General features: G+C 46.5%; 1 pseudogene; it reads left to right on the top strand.

The window, feature by feature from the left end:
- Nucleotides 1-1,414: 1,414 nt before the first annotated feature.
- Nucleotides 1,415-20,676, top strand: LOC137158513 (scavenger receptor cysteine-rich type 1 protein M130-like; annotated as a pseudogene).
- Nucleotides 20,677-21,826: the final 1,150 nt, after the last annotated feature.

Raw genomic sequence — 21,826 nt, 5'->3', positions numbered from 1 at the left:
CTCGATTACACCAAGATGGGAGGAGTTGCAAGCTCTTTGGAAGACAAGATTAGAACTCAAAATCCCCTTGGTAAATTGGAGAATTGGTCTGAAATGAATATGTTACAATTCAATAAAGACAAGTGCAAAATACTAGACTTAGGAAGGAAAAATCAAATACACAAAAATAAAATGGGGAATAATTGGCTAGGCCACGGTACTGCAGAAAATGATCTGGGTGTAACAGTGGATCACAAATGGAAAAAGCATGATGGAGCTGTGAAAAAAGCAAATGTAATTCTGGGTTGTATTAACAGGAATGTCATATGTAAGATGAAGGAGGTAATTGTCCCACTCCACACAGTGCTGATGAGGCCTCAGCTGGTGTACCATATCCAGTTTTGGGCATCACGCTTTAAGAATGGACAAATTAGAGGGTGTCCAGAGCAGAGCAACACAAATGATAAGTGGTTTAGAAAACATCACCAAAGAGGAAATGTTAAAAGAACTGGGCATGCTTAGTCTAGAGAAGAGAAAACTGAGGGGGGCCTGATAACAATCTCCAAATATATAAAAGGTTGTTACAAAGAGGTCAGTGATCAATTGTTCTCCATGTCCACTGTGGTAGGAGAAGATGTAATCTGCTAGGATTGCATCAAGGGAGATTCAGGTCAGATATTAGGAAGAACTTTCGAACTACAAGGGTAGTTAGGTACTGGAACAGATTACCAAGGGAGGTTGTGGAATTCCTGTCATTGGTTGTTTTGAAGAATGGATGAGACAAACTTCAGTCAAGAATGGCCTAAGTATACTTAAGTTTGTGTTCATGTGCGGAGATGGACTAGATGATCTCTTGAAGTTCTTCCAACCCTGCTTTTTTATTGTACTATTATTGTATAAGCTATTCAGGCCGGCTGATTTAAAAATTGTTCATACCTAATAAATGCTGTTTAACTTCCTCCTTAGTTACCAATAGACTGAAGAGTAGTTCATCCTCTTTACATGATATGAAAACACATTCTGCTTCTATCTGAAACCAGAAATGTTTATTGAATACTTCTGCCTTTTCTGCATCATTATAAATAATTGTACCATCTCCATTTGTAGTGGGCAACTACACCAATCTTAGGATATTTTGTTTGTATCTAATAATCTTTAAAAACTCCTTCTGATTCTCTCTAGCCCTGCCACCCATGAATTTTTCCCTGATGTTATTAGCTTCCCTTATAAATTTTCTACACGTCATATCTTCTAATGTATATTGATTGCTCTCTAGTTCTACGGTTTTCCATTTGTTATATATTGCTGTTTTGTTTCTAATTGCTGCCTACACTTTGCCACTGAATCAGGATGGGCTTTAGCCAAAGTTCTATGGCAGTAGAGCATCTAAATCCCTAGGCCCTGTTGTAAATTCCTGCCTTCATTGACTTTCTAGGACACATTAAGCCCCGGCTGGTTGGAGGGCATAATGCCTGCTCGGGACGTGTGGAGTTATCAGATGGAGAAACATGGACCACTGTCTGTGATGACCACTTTGATCTCAAAGCTGCCAGCGTTATCTGTAATGCACTACAGTGTGGAATAGTTCTGTCTATCCCAGGAGCAGCTCACTTTGGAGAAGGACATGGACCGATCTGGACTGAAAAACTCCAGTGTGAGGGGAATGAGTCACACATTGCGTACTGTCCCAGGATTCTGATAAGTCAGACATGCTCACATGCAAAGGATGCAGGAGCCATATGCTCACGTAAGAATTCAGTGCAAAGTCTTTAAACCCCCATTGATGTGTATTCTAGATTAGGATGCAGAAAAATAAATGATCTCACTGTGTAGTGAGCTAGGATAACAGGGTTGGCATCAGCTTCTGGTAAAACCCAAATGATCCAAGATAACTAGAAATGGATCAAATCCCCCCTGACTTCCCTTTCTTTAATGATTTGGTGTGAAATAGCTCCAAGGCTCCCTCTCTAAACCCCTTCTCCCTTCTCCCCTGGCACACAGGGTTCCGGCTGGTGAACGGCAGCTCAGCATGCACAGGGAGGGTGGAGATCCAGGTTCTTGGTGCCTGGGGAACCGTCTGTGACTCACGCTGGGATTTACCAGACGCCAACGTTCTCTGTCATCAGCTCGACTGTGGATTCGCTGTATCGGCTCTGGGAGGAGGGTATTTTGGGAAGGGAACTGGCTCTGTCTGGACAGACACATTTCACTGTAAAGGGACTGAACCCCATTTGTGGCATTGCCCTGTTACTGCCCTGGGGGCCTCTCAGTGCTCACACGACAATGATGCTGGTGTGAATTGCTCAGGTAAGTGCAGGGGAAATGCTGGATTAATGACACCTGCCCCTCAGTGTGTGACACTGCCCCCTAGAGCAGGGGGACCTCAGGGCACAGGAAGGAGAAGGGGAGCTAGTTATTAAATCACGTATAACAACAGTAAATATATTAAAATAAAATAAAAGTAAATAATATTATCACAAAATAATATCTGTCACCCAGGAAAGCCCTGGATTCTCCAGTAAGAAGAACAGCAACTAAGTCCTTATGCAGGGCAGTGGAGCAGGGGCAGAACTAGTAATTAGAGAGGGAGCAAGTAGTGACACCCAATGTAGAGGTTGCTTCACACATCCTGTTTTATAAAATATTCTCAACACCTTCTTGAAAAGTTCTCATGCCCTCATTGTTTGCTTCAGGCCTTTGCAATTCGGCAAGAGGTCAGTGGTGAGGCCAGGAAAGTGCCTTTCCCTAGTGCAGAGAAATTCCTTCTAGGTTTGGCTGAATTATAAACTGCTGTTTAGAAAGGCCTTTAACTACAGCTGAAACTAACCATTTCCCTTCTCTCACATGAGTTTCTGAGGCTATTTTGGTAGCAGGGAAACTAGTGCTTTCTTTTTTTACTTTTCCCACACTGAAAAAAAATTTCTCTTGCTTTCTTAGTTTTTTAAAAACTTTTTTCTAGCTTTTTACAATGAAAAAAAGATGGAAATGAGAAAGGGGGAGGAAAAAGGAAACCTGTAAACCCAAAAACTGAAAAGGAAAATTGATTTATTTCATTTTGCAAAAGTTGACATGAATCATCATTTTAATCAGCATCTGAACAAAAATTCTCATTCTGTTTCCACATGCCAATATATTGGATCTGTTTAAATAATGAAATACTGCATTTTAAATACTTCACAGTAAAAATTTTGGGTTGTCGACCTGCTCTAATATTTACCATACATTAAAAATTAAAGAGTGTTTTTTAGTCAAAGCAAAATGCTCAAGAATTCGGCAATATCAGAGTTAAGGTTGCCAAAGCAATGCTAATTCCTTCTACCTCTCTACCTTGTGCATATACATTATAATACAGTCTGATTGCATGCACACATCCTATTATTTCACACACACACACATTGTCCTCCGCAGCTCCAGCCTCCTTCTCTAAACTGGGTGGATGGTGCTCAGGGGATGTGGGAGCAGTTGAATATTTCTTTTTATTCTCATCATTCAACATGGGCCCTAGGGCCTTATTTACTACACATACCGTACACACACTGCACTGAATACAGAATGATTAATTTCTTCATGGGCTTTTTTGTGGTGCTTGTAACCATAGTACCAGAGTGCAACACAAACATTAATGAATTTGTCTCCATAACACCCCTGGGAGAAATAGCAGACTATTATGATGCCCATTTCAAAGTGGCACTTAGAAGCCCAAGAATAACATTTTCAAATGTGCCTAAGTGACTTAGGGACTTAAATCTCATATTTTCCCAGTAACGTAGGGGCCCAAGAACCATGGAGATTTCACCCTCATGTTTGCTTAAGTCTGAAAATGGCACTTGGCTCCCACATCATTTAGTTGCTGTTAGAAATAACCAAACAGGTTGTCCCAGGGCGGATGGGGAGACGGAACCCTTATTGCCTGCCCGTTCCACCTCAACACCGTGAGTGAGTGATGAAGGAGTTACTTTACAATCCTTTTATCCATAACAGTCTGTAAATGTATACATTTCCAGCAACTCCCCAAGACCCTTATTTGGTTACACTGACAGCTATAAAATGAATATTAACAACTACATAATGAATATAATTATACCCACCCCTGTTTGTTGTTTACAGGATTATTTCACAGAGGTCAGGCACATCACCTTAAAACCTATACATTTTAACACCATTCTTTGAGGTAAAGGCATGCAAGGATGGGAAAGAAGATAATGCTTTCTTCCCACCAAAGACCTTGACAGGAGTGGCGATAGTCTCATCCCCTGCGCAGGTGGCCAGGAAGGGAGGAAAAGAAGAGAGATAACAGACTCTAACTAGAATTCACACCAATTAGCAGAAACAAGGTTTTGCCTGTGCCATGACTCCATTCCCTGTAACTTAGATCTGACCATTTGTCCAGCTTTTAACTCTTTACTCTCCTACAGTTGCTTTTTTAAATTTTACTAACAACGATTAAAGCCAAAATTCCAAACTCGCTACTTATTTGGGGTATTTGGGCTCCAACCTGAGACCCTCAGGGCCTGACTCTTCAGAGCACGCACCATTTCTGTGGAGCTTTTTGTGTTCAAAGTACTGTCCAGACATTAATAAACCCTCACAAAACTCCAGGGACGTAGGTGGGTGAGTATTATTGTTAGCTCCACTTGGCAGATGGAGAGACAGAGAGAAAAGCAAAGTGACTTGCCCAAGGCCCCCAGGAGTGCAGTCAGCAGTGCGACCAGGAGAAAACTGAATATTTGGACTCGCAGCCCTGTGCTGGTTCCACCAGACCTCACTGCCTTACTGCAGAATGCTGAGCATCCACATCTTGCCTGGACTCTAGCTGCAGTTGTGAGTGCTCAGTGCTTCTGAAAATCAGACCCAATAAAAACTGGTTTAAGAGACCTGCTCAGCATCACCTGTGACGTCTGCGGCAGAGGCAGGAATAGAGCTGAGTTCTAGTGCACAACGGTCACTGCTCTTAGCAAGATCATCCTGGTTCTTCCTGAACTCCCTGCTCATTCTCTACCGGCTTTCCAGCTTCTAAAGTGAATGAGGCAAGGGTCATACAAGTAACAGCCTGACACTGCACATCCCTCTTTCATCCATCCTGGCCACAGACAGTGTCAGATGCCCTGTGGAAAAATAATTCACTGGAAAACTTAATATTAATTGCCAGACAGTCTGGTTCCCTTGTGGTTCAATGGAGCCCGTCTTCTGGATCTGAGTCATAGATCCATGGATTTCTAAGACCCAAAGAGGCCATTGTGTTCATCTGCTTCTCCCCTCACCAAAGGGACCCCTACTGCTTAATGAAGGTGCAGCTCCCCTCTGTGCCCCATCTTCTCATCCATGCACTGAGTCTCCATAGTGCTTCTTCACTGGCTGGTACTGGGATCCTTACAGAGAAACCTACCAAAGAAGCTGTGGATTGAAACCTTCTTCTTAATAATGTACAAATAGCTTCCAGGACTCTCTCTCACAGTGCTCAGGGTCACTGGTTCCATTACACACCATGACTGAGCCTATACGGGTCCTGCCCAGCACTCTGAACAGATGTCTGCTCTCCTCTTTACAGCTGGTACCTTTGTACCATGGTGGCAATTCATCTTGCAGTTCTCCCACCTCTCACAGACGCTGCTACCTGCATTCCTAACTCAATTCCCTGCAGCCATGCCCTGCCTCTCCTAACAGGCTACCCAGCCCATACCCTGGTTCTTGGAGGGAACTCCTCAGCAGATGAGGATGCTGATTTCTTCTTACAACTACGAGAAGGAAAATCCCTTCTAAGTAAAAATCATAGAATAATAGATTAGGGTTGGGAGGGACTGCAGGAGGTCATCTGGTCCAACCCCTGCTCAAAGGATGGCCAACCCCAACTAAACCATCCCAGCCAGAGCTTTATGAAGCTGGGCCTAAAAACCTCCAAGGATGGAGATTCCACCACCTCCCTAGGTAGCCCATTCCAGTGCTTCACCACGATCTTTGTAAAAAAGTTTATCCTAATATCCAACCTAGACCTCCCACACTGCAACTTGAGACCATTGCTCCTTGTTCTGTCATCTGCCACCACTGAGAACAGCCTAGCTCCATCCTCCCTGGAACCCACTTTCAGGTAGTTAAAGGCAGCTATCAAATCCCCCCTCATTCTTGTCTTCTGCAGGACTCTGCTTTTGTCATTGTTGAACCGCATCAAATTCATTTTGGCCCAATCCTCCAATTTGTCTAGGTCCCACTGTATCCTATCCCTACCCTACAGTGTATCTACCAGATCCCCACAACCTAGTGTCATCTGAAAACTACCTGAGGATGCAATCCACCCCATCCTCCACATCATTAATGAAGATGTTGAATAAAACCGGCACAGGACAAACCCCTGGGGCACTCCACTTGTTACTAGCTGCCAACTAGACATCAAGCCATTGATCACTACCCGTTGAGCCCAGTGATCTAGCAAACTTTCTATACACCTTAATGTCCATTCATCCAATGCATACCTTTTTAACTTGCTGATAAGAATATTGTGGGAGACCGTATCAAAAGGTTTGCTAAAGTCAAGGTTTATCACCTCCACCACTTTCCCCATATCCACAGAGCCAGTCATCTCATCATAGAAGGCAATCAGGTTGGTCAGGTAGGACTTGTCCTTGGTGAATCCATGCTGACTATTCCTGAGCACCTTCCTCTCCTGCAAGTGCCTCAAAATGGATTCCTTGAGGACCTGCTCCATGATTTTTCCAGGGACTAGGGTGAGGCTGACTGGTCCGTAGTTTCCTGGATTCTCCTTCTTCCTTTTTTAAAGAGGGGCACTATATTTGCCTTTTTCCAATTGTCTGGGACCTTCTCTGATCACCAAGAATTTTCAAAAATAACAGCCAATGGCTCTGCAATCACATCAGCCAACTCCCTCAGTACTGTCGGATGCATTGCATCCGGCCCCATGGACTTGTGCATGTCTCCAGCCTTTCTAAATAGTCCTGAACCTGTTCTTTCAGCACTGAAGGCTGCTCACCTCCTCCCCATTCTGTGCTGCCCAGTGCAGCAGTCTGGGAGCTGACCTTGTCTGTGAAGACAGAGGCAAAAAAAGCATTAAGTACTTCAGCTCTTTCCACATCATCTGTCACTAGGCTGCTTCCCCCATTCAGTAAGGGGCTCACACTTCCCTGACCTTCTTCTAGTTGTGAACATACTGTAGAAATTCTTCTTATTACCCTTTACTTTCCTTCCTAGCTGCAACTCCAATTGTGCTTTGGCCTTTCTGATTTCACCCCTGAAACCTTGAGTAGTATTTTTATACTCCTCCCTAGTCATCTGTCCAAGCTCCCATTTCTTGTAAGCTTCTTTTTTGTGTTTAAGATCACTGAAGATTTCTCTGTTAAGTGAAGCTGGTCGCCTGCCATAGTTGCTATTCTTTCTGCGCATCAGGATGGTTTGTTCCTGCACCCTCAATAAGGTTTATTTAAAATACAGCCAACTCCCCTGCACTCCCTTCCCCCTTATCTTAGCCTCCCAGGGGATCCTGCCCATCAGCTCCTTGAGGAAGTCAAAGGCTGCTTTTCTGAAGTCCAGTGACTATAAACCTCAGGAGCCATTCCACCAGTGCACAGAGAGAAGCTTTTCTCAATCAGTGATCCCCGGGAATGCCCTCGTTCACTCATTTACAGTGTCTGCTAGCAAGCCCCTCTGTCAAACTCAGAGTATTGCAATCCTTACAGCACCTTCCACTTATAGAGTCAAATGAAAAGTATCTTCTGACAGAGGCTGTTCCCTTTAACACTGGGACACACTCTTATCACTGGGCTGTTCCTTCTTACTTAGAAACAGTCCAGCATTTCATGTGCACTCTGGAATATTTCTAGTGCACAACAGAGAGTGTTATTCAGTCTATGTCCCATCTCTCTTGAGCCCAGGTCGTCGGGAGTCGCTCAGACTGTGGAATGGGGAGAGCCGGTGCGATGGGAGAGTGGAGATTTCCCTCCGTGGTGTGGGGCAGAGTGCTGGATGACCAGTGGGACATGAACGACGCCAGCGTGGTGTGCAGGCAGCTCCAGTGCGGAGTCGCTGAGAAAGCTTATACCCTCCCTAAGTCTGAGCGAGGAACAGGCCCCGTGGGGCTGAGAAGGGTCCAGTGTGCAGGAAATGAGGCTAATCTGACTCTCTGTAACATCTCCACAACTGAGACAGCCCAGGCAGGAATTGCTGAGGACGTCGGTGTCGTTTGCTCAGGTGATTCATTTCCAAATCTCACAAACATTTTCTGTTCAGTGGGAAAATACAAATTAACAGCTGGGCTCTCTCCCTGCAGGGAGCAGGCAGATCAGACTGGTGGATGGGGCAGGTCGCTGTGCCGGGAGAGTGGAGATTTATTACAATGGCACCTGGGGAACAGTCTGTGATGATTCCTGGGAGCTACCAGACTCCAACGTCGTTTGCAAACAACTGGGATGTGGACACGCCATCAATGCAACTGTCTCTGCTCATTATGGGCCAGGATCTGGGCCGATCTGGCTGGATGATGTGAACTGCTCTGGGAATGAAACAGATCTCTGGGAGTGTCCTTCCTTGGGCTGGGGCCAGCACAACTGCAGACACAAAGAGGACGCAGGAGTTCTCTGCTCAGGTCTGTTCTGGGAATGCTCCTGTGAGCCTGGTTACCAGGTAGTTTAATGGAGGGGGCAGATGTTTAAGGAGATTGCTGAGGATGCTGGAGACTCTCCCTGACTGTCTCTGCCACTCTTTCCCTTGGGTAAATACCTACCAGAGTCACCATTAGAAAGTCCTCAGCTCCCACCCAGAGGTACTGGAGATATTAGAAGATTTCCCTAATGCCAGAATATCTCTGAAGGAGATTGTATCTTGGAAAAGAGTGTGTGAAAAGTATTTAGGGGCATGGTGGAGAAATAACTGAACACGAGCTCCATGTTGTGGCAAAATGGGCTAATGCAAGCTCTGGATGTATAAGCAGGGGAGCAGTGAGTAGTGGTGGGGACTAAATGTTACCCTTGTATATGGCCCTGTGAGACAGATACTGGAATACTGTGTTGTGACCAGATTTTTCCGTCACCTTGGGATACGCTCATTTCTTAGGGTTACTTTCCTTGGGGGGGGGGGTTGTAGTTCTATTAATGCACTGCTTGTGTCACTGTGTTTCATATGGAGCTTTACTTCTCCCTTCTGCAAGTCCCCTCCCAATGGAGCTACCCTGCAGGACCTAAGTTTCCCAGGGCTGGGTTTCTCCAGCCCCAGACTCAAATAAACACCCACATACACACACACATTCCCAGATTAACAGAGTGCGACTGAGCGGACCGGGTCTATCACATTCTCATCTGACCCCTTATATGTCCATGGACCTCAGCAGGCTGGTTTAACAGCACATCCAAGCTGCCACCCTTATATTGCACTGGCACCGCACTGGAATAGAGCATGTCTGTGCAGGCTGGGTCTAGCAGCACTTTAAAGCTGCCACCCGTATGTGCCCCTGGACTCAGCAGGCTGGGCCGAGCAGCACTTCCAAGCTGACACCCTTATATGCCACGTGTTCAGCATGTCGCTATTCCCACTGTCACGTCACAATTATTCTGGTAGTAACACCCTTGATGAGCAAACCGCACATGACTTAGGTAAGAGAAGCGTTGCTGCAAAGGAAAATAGGGAAGCTGAGAACACAAAAGAGTAAACAAAGTTCGGAGGGAGTCTGGCAACCAGCTTGATTATAAAAGTTATTGTATTGCCAGGTGTATAAAACGTATGATACTAATAGTAATAGCCGTACAAGGAGAGAAAAACAACCAAACAGTTACAATATTACACAATTTCAATGGGGGTATTGGGGAAATCTAGGCCAGGTTTGATTTTAAAAGTCAGGTTTAGAAAGCTGTACCTAGATTAAGAGAGAGAAAGAGAGAGAGATCAAATTCGGTCTGAGGGGAAAAAAGTGGGCTTAACTAGAGAAGAGAGACAGAGAGAGTCGGGGTCTCACCATTCAGCACAGCATGAACCAGTCAAAGGTGCCCAGGAGACAGGCAGTTCAGGTAAGGATCCAGCATGCTTGAGACAGGAAGAGCCCCCAATACAATCAGTCCAGAAAAGGTGAAGTCCCAGAGAAACTGATGCAGCTTTTGGATCCAGGCCTCAGAACAGAGGTTTGAACTTGGGTAGGGTTTTCTGTAGAGAGGAAACAATGGTTCAAGGGAGAACACTAGGTTTGTTTATGGGTTAACGATGACTCAAAGGAGTATACCAGGGTTGTTCTGTTTAGGCTGGACAATAGGAACGGATCATTCCTGGCTATGGGGCAGTGTTCTTATGAGAGTGTTCATGGTGCAATCAGGCAGATTCAGTGTTTTGGACATCAGTAATGGATCTATGACAACTGATAACTGATAACTGCTGAGCTGATCTGATAACTGCTGAGCTGGGTGTGTGCAGGCGTGGGTACATTAACATTTGGAGCAGAGATCTCCCATCATGCTGGGCTTCCCCGCTTCTCTGATCCCAGACTTCAGTGCGGTCCCTGCCTTGAAGCTCGGTTCTCCATTTGGTACGCTAGTAGAGATGTTTCCTTGTTCCATCTTCGATACAAATGAGGCTCTCTGTTTTCCATTCGCTGTGCTGATGGAGATGCCTCCTTCTCACATCTTCGATCTAGATGAGGCTAGGGCAGTTGCCATAATCCTGTCACCCTTGTCCAGAGGGGTTTCGGTGTGTCTCCCACTGCCTTTTCATTGCTTTTGGTAAGTCCGTCTCTGATCGGTTCTGGCTAAAGCAGAGGCTGGGGGCAGGGGGTTTCAGGTGAGTCAGAAAGTAGGGGTTTGGCGCCCTGGTTCCCCAAGAACACGGAGCTGACAGGTAACAGTGTCCAGTTCTGATGTCCACAAAAATTGGAGAGCGGGCAGAGAGGAGGCACAAAAGTGATTTGAGGACTTGAATAAAAGCCTTGTGGTAAGAGATGTAGGACTCTGAATCTGTTTAGCATTTCAAAAACCTCAAGAGGTGACGATTCTGGTGCATAAATTCCTTTGCAACGAGAAAATGCCAGTTACTAAAGGGCTGTTCAATCTAGTGAAGAAAGGCAGAACAAGAACCAATGACTGGCACCTGAAACCAGTAAAATTCACATTAGATATAAAGACACATTTTGAACCGTGGGGTTATTAACCATTGGAACAAACTAGCGAAGGAAATGGTGCATTTGGCATGTCTTGAAGTCTTCCTGTCACACCTGGATGCCTTTCTGGAAGATATGGTTAAGTCAAACTCAAGTATTTGACTCTAGGCATGGTAACTGGGCATTTTAAAGAAGACTATTTGATCTCATGAACCCTTCTGGCCTTAATCTATTATTTTACTAAAACCTGTCTGGAACGGTTGGTAAATGGTGGCCTTTCAGAGACACCCATTGTGTTTGTATAGGGCCTGTGGTGTCTAAAACAGTCTTTGGTACTTGGAGTGATTCTCTCTGGCACTTGCTTGTGCAAACTAAGGCACAGGAGTGTCAGCCATCACTGGGATTTCACTCTTCACACCCCAGTTCATTTCAGACTCAAACAATGTCAATTCCCTTTCTGTGCGTTTTCTTCTAGAATTCATGGATCTGAGGCTGGTTGACAGCAGTGACTGCGCTGGGCGGCTGGAGGTTTTCTACAATGGGACATGGGGTAGCGTTTGCTCCAATCAGATGACTGGAATCACTGCAACAATTGTATGCAAACAGCTGAAGTGTGGAGATGGAGGGCAGATTGCAGGAGGCACTGAATATGGAAAGGGTCCCACATGGCTGGACCACGTTGCATGCCGTGAGCAGCACAGCTCCCTTTGGCAGTGCCCATCACAACAGTGGAATCCAAATTCATGTGATAACCGAGCAGAAGAGACCCATATTTCTTGTCATGGTAATGCTGAAATGATCTGCATGCGCGTGTGCACACACAGGCATGCAATATGTGTAATTAATTGGAAGCTTATGAGAGAACTTTTGATGTTGTTCACATCTCAGTGCAGATATATTTAAATTCTCGAGATAAGATGCAAACATATTTTCATGCTCTTTTATAGGAATAAGCATTTGATGGGTTAACAACAAACATGCAAATTAATTAATTAATTATAAAAGAAACCAGCGTTACACAGTGTGCTAAGGGAATGTGAGCGCCCAGACAAGACTCTCTCTTGAGACCATCCCTAGGCAGCTCTGTGATTATTAATCCTTTTGGGTTGAACAATCAGAGATGGGCCCAGGTTGTGTAGTTTGGGTCAAGACTGGAATTCCCCACAGGTTTGTCTGCATGTCCTCCTGTGTGTCCGAATACAGCAGAATAGCAAATTCATTAGTTATTAGGTGACCTGCACTTCACAATACAGTTTATACAATGCTGAAACTAGGGGTTTAAATTCTACTCCCACATCACACACACAGCCCAATCCATTCACCTCAGCACTTTCTCTCCATAGGACAAAAAGTGAAACCATCTCAGACCCTGTTTGTCGAATGCCCAAACTCTACGAGCTGCACAGGTATCTCTGCTTCTCTCTGTCTCCCTGTTGGTCCCTAAGGACTTTCCCAGCTGTCCCAGTAACATGTGAGGTTTCTGCATTTCCAGACAAGGAGAAGTTGCGTGTCGTGGGAGGAGAGGACAGCTGCTCGGGGAGAGTGGAGGTCTGGCACCGTGGCTCCTGGGGAACAGTTTGTGATGACTCCTGGGACCTGGCGGACGCTAACGTTGTGTGTAAACAACTGGGCTGTGGATCTGCCGTATCTGCCCCGGGCGAGGCTGCATTCGGCGAGGGGACTGGTCCCATCTGGGTGGAGAAGGTGAACTGCAGAGGGACAGAGTCATCTCTCTGGGACTGTCCTGCCACGCCCTGGGGTGAGAGCAACTGTGGTCATAAGGAAGATGCTGCCGTGAATTGCTCGGGTGAGTGACAGGGGATGTTTCTGCCACGTGCTGTAATTATCCCTGAGAAAGATGGATCCGCCTGCCCCCCACTACTGACTTGGTCACAGACCAGGCTCTCCCATCCCCTGTGTGCAGGTGTATCATGGATGCTGTGGGGTGGAACCTTTATTGGCCCAGGTTGACTAAGGCATCAGCCCACATGGTCCCTGCATCCATCCCAGGTCCCACTGCTGGTTTGTTACTACAGTCCTCAGCACAGGGGACTTGGGCCGTAAGTCACTAACATACAGACCCTGTGCTGCTGGGAGGGAGTGTGTAGAGGTGACACATGGAGACCCCCAGAGACTCTCAGAGGAGACGTTCCCCCTTGTAACAAACACGTCACCTGCCCCTCACTCCAGACTCCAACTCTCCTCCCTTCCCTTTGCAGGTGTGACAGAGACGACAGCATCACCGACTACAACAGGTAAAACATCCCCCTCCTCCCTTCCAGGGTGAAATGTCCCTGGTGCTGGGTCACAGAGGGATGAGCTGCAGGCTGCAGCCTGAGGGAAGGAGCTCCTTTCCCTGCCTGTGAAATCGAAGGGGGAATGACCCAGGGGTGGCAGCTGCAGGCAGTACGAAGGGAGCTATTCCTATCTGCTGGTTCTAGCTGTCGGGGCTGGGCCCATGATTTAAAAAGCAGCCTGTGAGCTGTCGCCATGGCGCATAGACTGTGTCCCAGCCCGTTACCTGCTGTCCTGGGCCGTGCAATGTGTGACTGGGGAGCTCCCCGGGGCTCTCCTGCCTCTCACAGAATAATCTCTCTCTGCTGTGTGTTCATTTCCATCCAGCTGCCCTGCGCCGCTCTCCGACCGACAGCGGGAGAGTCACTGTGCCCGTGGTCGTCTGCATTATCCTGGGGGCCCTGCTCTGCTTCGTCTTAATTGTTCTGGGTGCGCAGGTGCGAAGCGCCAGGGCCCAGCGCAGAGGTGGGTCCTGATTGGTGTCTCTGTGTGAAATGCCTCAGCAGTAGCAGTGGTGCTGCAGGGTGTCAGTGAGGGCGTTACCGGGCCAGGAGGGGTGGCCAAGGGTGCCCGTTAACTCCTCTCTTATTTAATATTTCATTATCTGGCAGTGGAACAGCCCTGCCATGAAATCTGGAGATGATGCTAACTAGGGAGCATCCCAGTTTCAGGGGAACTGAACCTGTATCCACCCATGGTCCACTCCAGGAGTGCCCAGTCAAGCCTCACGCCTCCAGCCATCCCGTCTCTGGGTAGGACGCCCTGTCCCAGCCCTTCTGACCAGGGGCTTTGAAGGCTGCACAGCCCCTGCCTTACACTGTGAGATCCCCAGGAGCCAGTCTGCCTAAAGGCCAGCCCCCGCGCTGTGCTTGTTTCTCCCCAAGGGCTCTGAGCAGTGCATTGCCAGCAATTACCAGTTACCACCCAGCTCTGTCTCAGCACAATACACCATATTCTTAGGAAAAAGCATCACAGAGAAAACATTGTAAAACAAAACAAAATTCCTCCATGTTTACTGAATATACCAGAAATCACCCATCTTCCACGCGGGGAGCCTGGTAGGCCAGTGTCCCTCAACCATTCAGTGCTGGGAGGACAGAAGGTCCTGCCCATTTGCTGAATCAAAATGAAGGCCCTGAGTCTGCTTAAACTCAGCCCTTTACACCAAAACTCTTTCTTTGTCTTTTGGTCCCTGGTAACCTAGTTTGAACCAGTCCATGCCAATCACCCCAAGCAGTGCTACCTCTCTGCATTGCTCACAATCTGAGTAATTTACCTTAATAATCATCCACTGGTTTTTCTTCCTGGAGGATCTGGGATAACTCTCCTCCCTGGAGTAAAACTCATTCATACATGAACCATACACAATTTCAATATAATGGTTTTCAATGATAATGCATGGGGTTGCAATATCTGTCACAGGGAGGTGTTCTGAGTATCAGTGAGGAAAGACATCATGGAGAGGGACCTAGAGAGATTGGAGATTGTCAGACCAAAAAGGATACAAAAATGGAGCTGGGTGAAATGGTTCTGAAGAGAGTAATCCAGTGGAAAGCACAGTCTGAGGAGGAAGAAACACAATCTCGAAAGGGGCATCACACTGTATTATACCCATAAGTGTCACTTAAAGATTTTATGTCTTTGGAAGACTTACAAATATTAACTACCAGTGCCTTGGAAAGCAGATAAAGCACAGGATTGCCATGAACATACACATAACAGTCCACGTTTTGCATTAGGGCACTGTCTATAACCAGATCTCTTGCTTCAAGGTTTCAGATAGTCATCTTCAGGGGTCAGGGAGGAGTGTGACCACCTTCCCCACTCGCATATCTGTGAGGGGAGGGGTTGCCCTCCTCTGTAGCATTAAAGATTGGCCACAGCTAGAAATGGCTCACTGGATGGACTGGAAGAGTCTCTGAGGTGGTGCAGAGAATAATCTTTCTGAGACACCGAAATGATGTATCTTTTCCACATGCTTTAGGATCAAACCGATCACTAGATTTAGGATCAGGAAGGAAATTTCCATAGGTCAGACTGGCAAAGAAGGAATCTTGGGGGATTTTCATCTTCCTCTGAACATGCAGCATGGATCACCTGCCAGGATCATCTAAGCATCTCTCAGCTAATCGATTCCCTGCCATTGCAGGGGCACTGGACATTAGTATGGGATCTCATCTCTCCTGTTCTCTGCCTCTGGCACACAACAACGTATTCTCCTGAGCACTGAAATGCTTTAGTCTAACTGAGTCTTTGGGCTCACACACAGGGGTATCTGGGTGAAGTGTAATGGCCTGTGTTGTACAGGAGGTTACACCAGAGGATCTAATGGTGCCTTCTGGCCTTAGACTCTATGGGGGAAAAAGTGTTATCACCCTTTTGCATATGGGGGCAAACACCAGCATGGGGGGAAGAAATATTTAAGCTGTTCCAAAGGGGAATAACTGGAATAATGGGTTGAGATTAAAAACTAAACATTTTGGCTGAATGTGAAAAATCTTCCTAGCAGTGAAGTAGCCTGTGGAACCTTTATCAAAGGGGTGCAGTGGAAAGGGACGTCCTCGCCCTCACCTGGGACATATAAATCTAGCCTGGACAGAGCAGTAGGAATGTGCTGTTGGGACCAGTCCAGCACTGGCCCCAGGGGAAAGGAGTGGATGATCTCATCGTATTTCCCATCTCTGGTTGCAATGACCTATGCAAACACGGCACTTTGTTTTCAGGTTCCAGGAGAGCATTGGATCCCTTCTCTGAGGCTGTGTATGAGGAGATTGATTATAACCTGATGAGAGAGAAGCAGGAGATGTTCAGCCGCTCAGGTCTGTGTGTCTCAATCCTAACAGGGAACAAATATTTAACGCACTTTCCATTCTGAGACTCTGACCCAGAGCTAAATCACTGCAGATTCAGCCCTGTGAGCTTGTGACTGGAGCTGGGGGAAATGTTTGGTTACCAAAAAAATTAGGTGTATATTATGTACGCACAGGTGCCACTGAAGTTTTTGAAGGGGAAGTCACTCACCAGGGGCACTGCCGTTAGCACAGACCAGTTCTTGTCTAGGAGAAAGAGATTTTGCTCAGGGTTCAGTACAGCTTCCACCTTGCTGGCTGGCAGTCCATCTACAGTTCTGTTTTTCCTGAGAAATAAAATTCAAGAGTATATTGTTGCTGCTGACTCAGGGATCACAAATATTCCTCACCACACAAATACAACCATGAAAAATACAGACTCAGAGATACCGAAACATTTTACAAATTCATGTCAATTTCACCAAACTGTTCCAAACACACACACACACTCACACATACACACACACAAATTTGGTTTGTTTCAACATTTTTAAAGAAAACATTTTATTTTTTCAATTTGAAATTACTTTCATTTAGAAATTTCCTTTAATTTTATTTTTAAAAAGTTAAATAGCATTTGGATAAATCGCAAACTGTTTCATTCAATATGAATTTTTCTCTTTTCTTTTACTTTGACTTTGCCAAAAAAAAACTTAAAAAGTCATTTTTGGCTGAACACAAAATCATTTACATTTTTTTTTACAATCTCCAGCAAACCAAGAATTCTGTTTCTCACCCAGCTTTAGCCGTGAATGCTGCAGGAGCTGGGTCTGTTCTGAGAACAGCAGTTACTTATGTCAACCAATGAAAATGGGCTTCCTACCCACCATACTCTGCAAGTCCCATTTCTAGGGACAGTTAATGTCACTCTGCCCCTCCTGCAGCCTTGGAGTGTGACCTGTTAAGAATCAGGAAAGTGATTGTTGGGGGTCAGGCAAAACTGTCATTTGAAAATCATTTTGGAAAATTGGTTCAGGAGATGTTCTCTGTCCCCCTGCCACTGCAGTGCCTGGTCTGCTGGGTGGGGTCCCTCCTGCCCCCAGAACAGAGAGATCAGCCCAGCAGAGTGTCATGACTTTGAGTCACGACCCTTTTATCCTCTGTGCCGTTTTGTCTCACTGTCAGATGGGAACATCCTGCCCAAGAGCTGTGCTGTGGTGTGGCTCTGGGAACATGCTCAGGCCATCCCCCAGCACCACTGCCAAGATGGTTAGAGTGAATCACAGACTCTGCTCTAGAACCTGTCTTGGCCGATGTCAAGGTCTCGGGCCCTGGCTCATGTACATGAGTACCAACCTCAAGGCAGACTGAAAAGAAGCAGGGCACAAACCCCAAACTGGCTGTCAATTCTATACTTAGATTTCATCCATCAAGCATCAAGTGTAAATGCCTCGGGCACTATAACAGCCTCACCATGGAGTCACAGACAGTCCCCTTGGGTGCTCTGATCTATCTTGTCAGCTAGGCAAGCTTTCCTTTGTGATAGATGGTCCCTTACACCAAAAATCACAACAGTGTTCAGGTCACTCCCGGTCCCAAAGGACCAGTCGCTTACCCCAGGTTAATTTCAGCTTAGATCTCACACCAAGGACGCTCGTAGCCCATGCTGTAATAAACTGTCTAAGGATTTATTCACTAGGAAAAGAAATGAGAGTTATTTCCAAGGTTAAAGCAAGTAAACAAGCAACACAGATAAGTCTGGTCTATCAGTGTCACGGCCTAATCAGGAAACACCAGGGAGAGCTGATCCACTGATTAATGAGGGAGGTGGGTATTTACTCTTAAGTAGGAGCAGTCCCCTCTGTGACTGAGGAGGCCAGGACCATTGTGGAACTGCCCTGGATCTATAGCCAGAGACGTGTCCTTCACTCACCCACAGGGGAATGGGAATTCCCAGCATCTTTCAGGTCAGACTGTAGCATCTCCTGTCACTTTTACCACATTTTGTGTCAGACTCTCCTGGCTCATAGCTGCTGTGATTCAGCATCTTCTCTGGAAGGAGGACTAGACTGAGACCAGAAATCCTGCTGCAGGGCCCAGTTGTGTTTCCAGGCCCACAGTTCTGCTGTTCTCACCATGATGAATTTCTGTTTCTCGTCTCTCCAGTTTCCTATTCAGTGACAAAGCTGCAGTATGACACCGGGGACAGCGATGGGGAAAACGATCCCGGATCAGAACAAGGTAATGGGGGAAGGGCACAGGAGGGATGAATGGACTATCAGATGGATAGTGATCAATGGCTCAATGTCTAGTTGGCAGCTGGTAATAAGTGGACTTCCCCACATGTCGGTGCTCAAGCCAGTTTTGTTCAACATCTTCATTAATGATCTGGAAGATGGGAGGAATTGTATCCTCAGCAAGTTTGCAGCTGACACTAAGATGGGGGGTGTGGTAGATACGCTGGAGAGTAGGGATAGGATACAGAGTGACCTAAACAAATTGGACGACTGGGCCAAAAGAAATTTGACAAGATTCAACAAGGACAAGTTCAGAGTTTCTACACTTAGGATGGAGGAATCCCATACACTGCTACAGACCGGGAACCGAGTGGCTAAGCAGCAGTTCTGCAGAAAAGGACCTGGGTGTCTCACTGGAGAAGATGCTGGAGTCAACAGTATGCCCTGATTTTCCAAGAAGGCTAACAGCATTCTGAGCTGCATTTGTAGGAGCATTGCAAACAGATTGTGGGAAGTAATAATTTCGCTCTATTTGTGTCCAGTTATGGGCCCCCACTACAGAAAGGAAGTGGACAATTTGGAGAGAGTCCAGAGGAGGGCAACAAAAATGATTAGGGGCCTGGAGCACATGACTTATGAGGAGAGGCTGAGGGAACTAGGCTTGTTTAGTCTGCAGAACAGAAGAATGAAGAGGAATTTGGTAGCAACCTTTAACTACCTGAAGAGTAGGAGGATGGAGCTTGGCTGTTCTCAGTGGTGGCAGATGACAGAACTAGGAGCTACGGTCTCGAGTTGCAGTGGGGGAGGTCTAGGTTGGATATTAGGAAACTCTTTTTCATTAGGCGCGTGATGAAGCACTGGAATAGGTTACCTAGGGAGGTTGTGGAATCTCCATCCTTGGAGGTTTTTAAGGCCTGGCTTGGCAAAACCCTGGCTGGGATGGTTTAGCTGGGGTTGGGCCTGCTTTGAGCAGGGGATTGGGCTAGATAACCTCCTGAGGTCCCTTCCAACCCTATTATTCTACAATTCCATGACAGACTCAGTTGGATTACGATAACTTGTGGTGACACAGGCTGAGTGTGGTGTTTGCTGTTCTAGAGGAAGCTTCCCTTGGGGGGTCTCAGTTGGATTACGATAATGTGGAGGAGGCTCCCTTGAACGACGTCCCCCAGACACCGGATGACATCCCCCAGACTCTTGATGATCGAGGTGAGCAGTGAATCCGCTTCCTGGGATCAGCGTTACCCTCTTGAAAAAACTAAATGTATTTCCCAGCAGGGACAATAGTGGTTTGTTAAGATAACTACTAAGTTCACCAAGCAGTATTTGCTATCGGCATAACGCTGGGGGCACAGTTCAGGTGCATTACAAGAACTGTGTGGAGCACAAGATGTAGGGAAGCGTGTGATGTCCTAGGTCATGACACAGACCCACTGCAGGGATGGAAGGAGCAGTTCGCACAGGAGCTGCCCACGCGGTACCTGGCTCAGGTCACTGCTCTGTGACCCTCACTGCCGTGAGCACTAAGGTTACTCACGATTTGTAAAGACAACACACTGAAGCAGACACTCTGCAGTGCAGCAATGTTCCCCGCCAGCCTTTCCTGGCCTGTGGCTATTGCAGCTTATACACATCAGTTTCAGACACGCTGTGATGGGGTGGGTGGGACATACAGATACGACACCCAAAGGCCCATAGCTCACCCTTACTAGGTAGCTCAGCTCCCAGTGCTGTCAGTGCGTTGGAGACGGATGGCAGATTATGAGGTAAACTTTAGCAGGAGAAGACATTGAAAAGATGTTTTAAAACAATGTCAAGTTTTGGAAGCTGGGGACAAACTCTCTGGACAATTCCATTTCTATTTCTAATGATCAGAACAAAAGGCCTTGTGGAGCGATTCCTCCGGACTAGATCCCAGTCACCTCTTTCTAGAACTCCCCCTCATCATCTGCCAGCCCAGGATCCTCACAATCAAATAAACGTGAGATGTAAAATCCGTCTGAGCCTGAGGGTTGCAGAGAAGGGCTCCCCTTACTGCCTCGAAGGTGGAAGTTAAGTGCAAAGGGAGCCCCAGGGATCGGTGTAGCTGGGATAGCTGCAGCTCATAGTTCACCGTGAATATTCTCTTAATCATTTCACATCTTCACTGCAGGTGCCTCTGCCCTGCCTGCAGATGTCACAGGGGATGGTTATGATGATGTCAGAGAAGTGTCTGACCCTGAAGATGGCCCTGTTTCGCAGCAGAATGATGAGGAAGGCACTGGGACGAGTGACAGAAACAGGGATTCCCACACAGGTGAGTGGAGAACTGTTTGCACTTCACGGTTTCTCTCCAGAATGGGATGGCTGGAAATGTGGGTTACACAGGAAGGGAACAACCCTGGCCAAGCCGATGCCTGTGAGAAAAACTCTCCTTCTCTTCATTCCCTCAGCGCCTCGATGGTGTCAGGAAAAGCAGGGTCCTCGCTGTGAGGTACTTAGTGGTGAAATCAGCAAGATACCTGGGATCCCTCAGTCTCTAGGTGTAAATCCTGGGGTGGCTGTCCACACCCTTGATGTCCTGGATTCCCAGCCATTTACTGCATGTGTGTCCTTTGGGGAGAATCTTATAAACCAAAGTCCTGCTCCCGCTGCGCAAATGTTAAAGAGCCGAGACACTTTCTATAAAATTGAGCCTTGTCCATTATCCGTGGCCATAATCTCCACTCACCGTTGTGTCATGAGGAGAGACACCATCATTAAACTCAGAGGAAATGGAGTGGTGATGAAATGGGCATTGCTTAGTACTTGATAAGAATATGTTTATGTTTATTGTTAGTGCAGCGTGAATTTTAGGATGTCCTTAACTAAGAGCTCCCTGCTTGTAAGTGTTTAGGCTTGGTACATGAAGTGACAGGTAAATACACTTGTCACTTGGCAACTTTAACTGGCCTGAAAACCAAAGATTTTATTTCCAGGACATGCACAGAGATGAGATCTTAGAACTTGTCATGGACCTTATCAGAAGAATGAGGAGGGAACACTTCCTAACCCATACTATAAAGTGCAGTCCACTCTTGCTGTGCGGCCACACATAGCCATAGAAGGGATCCACTGACTGTATGTCTCCCTTGGTACTTTCAGGTTGGCGTCTGCATTCACTAAGTAGTGAAGGCATCTCCGGGATGGAGAAGGAAACCCAGTTCCTGTCTCCTGGAGACACACATTATGATGATATGGGACATGGTGACTGAGGGATCAGTATCAGAACAATTTGATTGCACCAAATAAGCTTGTGATGATCTAAACGCTTGTCCTCTTTCTCTCAGAAAAGCTCGCTCTGCTATGATGGCCCATAGACAGTCCCTGCCAGGTGGATAGACACAGCAGGTGTTTTATTAGGGTTTGTGTGAAATTGCAGGAAATACAACTGTGAGTGGGAAAAGGTTCAGAAATTTCCTCTGCGT

Source organism: Emydura macquarii, unplaced genomic scaffold, assembly GCF_026122565.2.
Source record: "Emydura macquarii macquarii isolate MOO-44397 ecotype Brisbane River unplaced genomic scaffold, CSIRO-AGI_Emac_v2 contig_1695, whole genome shotgun sequence".
In the NCBI taxonomy this organism is placed as follows: Eukaryota; Metazoa; Chordata; order Testudines; family Chelidae; genus Emydura; species Emydura macquarii.
The sequence above is the reverse complement of the archived record's forward strand: the minus strand, read 5'-3'. Positions and strand labels throughout refer to the sequence as shown.